Consider the following 4,484-nt stretch of genomic DNA (forward strand, 5'->3'; position numbering starts at 1 on the left):
CTCTCCAAGTTTAAGGGAATCTTCCTACAGTTAAAGCATGCATGGGAAACCCAGTGGATGGTACACTGTGTAATTGGGAAAGTTTTCTAAAAGGTACCTCATTTTTCCTTTTGTCGTGCTCGGCTTCGCCATTCCATCTGCATTACTATAAATCTCCCCACTTGGAGTGTCAGCGCCTTTACCATCCTGTTATGCACAGTTTGCAAATTGTGCAGAGGATGAACAGGAAGAGGGGAAACAAATGAGAGATTAGCTGTAGGTGTCTGGATGGGCACATGTCACTCTAGTTTCCCATCAGCAAGAAGAATTAACCAAAGGCTCCGCCTGACGCCCCGGAATCAGACTAGGGCCTACAGCCATCCTGCGGTATTGCAGCCAGCTCACAAAGAGGCGAGTTGAACAATGGAAATCAGGGGCAGATAAATTCACAAACTTGCAGAGTTATAAAGGACAACTATCATCCAGAAATATATTGAGGTAAGGCAGTGAAGAGGATTTGAATGCAAGGCAGAATTGAAGGAAACATATTTCAAGAGGTAGATTGGAGTTGTCTTTAAAGCACATGAAAAGCGACAGAACTTCGACAATGTTGCCCCTGGCCGAAAAAGGAGTATGTGTATTTTCTTGAATATATTCGGGAAAAAATGCATACGCCCTTTTTGGCCATGCAAGCCACCAGGCATTGCAATTCCACACTACATAGAAGTGTCCCTTACCTCCAGTCAAAAGGGCCATCCACAAATAGTGTAAAAACCACAAATGCAGGACAGGCCATGGAGAAAAGGGAGCCTGGTTACGCCGATGGACAGGATGTAAATTGCCAACAGCCTCTCTGGAGAACTGTATGTTGTTTTCTAAAACAGAGCTACAGAGCATAGCACACTTCCACTCATGGGCGTGTATTTTGGGAAAACTAAAAATCCACAACACACAGCCAGCCCAAAGTTTAGGGCTGCTCTGTTTACAAGAACCTCGACTTCAGTACACTTTAAATATCCCAGGAAAGGGAAAAAAATGGATATAGATATTGTGGTACTTATATACAATGGAATGTCACTCAGACATAAAATCAATGTCATAAGGCCAATAGCAGCATAATGAGTGGCTTTAGGTACGATGATGCTAAGTGAGATGAGCCACAAAGAAAAAAAAATTATTGTAATATATCACTTATAGAAGGAATGTAAACATGGCTACACATGAACTGAATTTCAAATGTGAACAGAGTTACACATTTAGAAAACACACTTATGCCTCCTTAAGGGGAAAGGTGACGTGGGGTGATGTGTAAAAGCAGTGTTTGAAATTAGCACAGATCCCATTCCATATACCAAATATGTAATAGACAAGACCTACTCCTTTCTCAATGAACTGGACACAAAACACCCTATTCACTGAAGAGGAATATATCTGACTGGTAATAATCTGGAAAGATATGTATTTATATGTCTGCATAATGGAATCAAGTGTATGTAGATTGGCATAAACACAAATCAATGGAACAGGACAGAAAGCCCAGAGATAAACCTACATACCTATGGCTATCTCATCTATGACAAAGGAGCTAAGGATATACAATGGAGAAAAGACAGTCTCTTCAGTAATTGGTGCTGGGAAAACTGGACCCCTACACATAAAAGAATGAAATTAGAACACTCCATAACACCATACACAAAAATAAACTCTAAATTGATTAGAGATCTAAATATAAGACCAGACACTATAAAACACTTAGAGGAAACCATAGGCAGAACACTCTATGACATAAATCACAGCAAGATCCTTTTGGACCCACCTCCTAGAGAAATGGAAATAAAAACAGAAATCAACAAATGGGACCTAATGAAACTTAAAAGCTTTTACACAGTACAGGAAAACATAAACAAGATGCAAAAACAACCCTCAGAATGGGAGAAAATATTTTCAAATGAAGTAATTGACAAAGGATTAATCTCCTAACTTTACAAGCACCTCATGTAGCTCAATATCACAAAAACAAACAACCCAATCCAAAAACGGGCAGAAGACCTAAATAGACATTTCTCCAAAGAAGATATACAGATTACCAAGAAACACATGAAAGGATGTTGAACATTACTAATCATTAGAGAAATGCAAATCAAAACTAGCGTGAGGTATCACCTCACAGCAGTCAGAGTGGCAATCATCAAAAAAATCTACAAAACAATAAATGCTGGAGAGGCCTTTATTGGAGTAAAGGGAACACACTTGCACTGTGGGTGGGAATGTAAATTGATATGGGCACTAGGGAGAACAGTACGGAGGTTCCTTTAAATAACTAACAATAGAAATACCATACGACACAACAATCCAAGTACTGGGCATTTGCCTTGCAAAAACCATAATTCAAAAAGAGTTATGTACCAAAATGTTCATTGCAGCTCTATTTACAATAGTCAGGACATGGAAGCAACCTAAGTGTCCATCGACAGATGAATGGATAAAGAAGATCTGGCACATATATACAATCAAATATTACTCAACCATAAAAAGAAGCAAAACTGAGTTATTTGTACTGAGGTGGATGGACTTAGAATCTGTCCTACACAGTGAAGTAAGTCAGAAAGGGAAAAAGAAATACTGTATGTTAACAGAGATATACGGAATCTAATGGAGAAAAAAAAAGATTTTGAAGAACCTAGTGGCAGGACAGGATTAAGGACACAGACATAGAGAAAGGACTTGAGGACACCGGAAGGGTGATGGGTAAGCTGGGACGAAGTGAGAGAGTGGCATGGCCATAAATACATTACCAAATGTAACACCGATAGCTAATGGGAAGCAGCCACATAGAACAGGGAGATCAGCTTGGTGCTTTGTGACCACATAAAGGGGTGGGACATGGGGTGTGAGAGGGAGATGCAAGAGGGAGGTCATCTGGTGATATTTGTATATGTATAGCTGATTCACTTTTTTATACAGCAGAAACGAACCCTCCATTGTAAATCAATTACACTCCAATAAACGTGTAAAAGGAAAAAAAAAGAAATCACAGGGATAAACCTACACATCAATGGTCACCTAATCTCTGACAAGGGAGGCAAGACTATACAATGGAGATAAGACAGTCTCTTCAATCATTGGTGTTGGGAAATATGGAGAGCTACATGTAAAAGAATGAAATTAGAACACTCCCCACCACCATACATAAAAATATATTCAAAATGGATTAGAGACCTTAATGTAAGACCGGATAGTATAAAACTCTGAGAGGAAAACTTACGAAGGATACTCTGACGTAAATCACAGCAAATCTTTTTTGATCCACCCCCTATAGTAATGAAATAAAAAAGAAAACTAAACAGATGGGACCTAATGGAACGTAAAAGGTTTTGCAAAGCAAAGGAAACTACAAACAAGACGAAAAGACAACCCTCAGAATGGCAGAAAATATTTGCAAACGAATCAATGGACAAATGATTAATCTCCAATATATATAAACAGCTCATGCAGCTCAATATTAATAAAACAAACAACCCAATACAAAAATGGAAGAAGATATAAATAGACATTTCTTCCAAGAAGACATAGAGGTGGCCAGTATGCACATAAAAATCTGCTGAACATCACTAATTATTAGAGAAGTGGAAATGGAAACTACAATGAGGTGTCACAACACACCTGTTAGAATGTGCATCAACAGAGAATCTACAAACAACAAATGCTGGAGAGGGTGTGGAGAAAAGGAACCTTCTTCCACTATTGTTGGGAATGTAAATTGATACAGTCTCTATGGGGAACAGTATGGAGGTTCCTTAAAAAACTAAACATAGAATTATCATATAATCAAGCAATCCCACAACTGGGCATATACCCAGAGAAAACCATAAATCAAAAAGACACATTCACCACAATGTTCATTGCAGCACTATTTACAATAGCCAGGTAATGAAAGCAACCTAAGTGCCCACAGACAGACGAATGGATAAAGATGTGGTACATATATACAATGGAATATTACTCAGCCATACATAGGAATGAAATTGGGTCATTTGTAGAGACCTTGATGGATCTAGAGACTGTCATACAGAGTGAAGTAAGTCAGAAAGAGAAAAACAAATATTGTATATTAATGCATATATGTGGAACCTAGAAAAATGATACAGATGAACCAGTTTGCAGGGCAGAGATAGAGACACAGATGTAGAGAACAAACATATGGACACCAAGGGGGAAACGCCATGTGAGGGTGGTGGTGGGATGAATTGGGAGACTAGGATTCACATGTGCACACTTATATGTATAAAATAGATATCCAATAAGAACCTGCTGTATAAAAGAAATAAATTTTAAAAAATAATAATAAATAGCATTTAATAAAAGAAAACAGAAAAAACGTTTTTCCCTTCACATAGACGTCTTTATATTAATGCATTATTTCCATGTTTATATCTCCAAATTAAAAAAAAAAGAGGAATAAATAAAATCTACCTTGAACCAAAAAGAAAAAAAGAAAAAAAAAA

Source organism: Mesoplodon mirus (genome assembly GCF_964341445.2).
Source record: "Mesoplodon mirus genome assembly, contig: HAP1_SCAFFOLD_74, whole genome shotgun sequence".
Taxonomy (NCBI): domain Eukaryota; kingdom Metazoa; phylum Chordata; class Mammalia; order Artiodactyla; family Ziphiidae; genus Mesoplodon; species Mesoplodon mirus.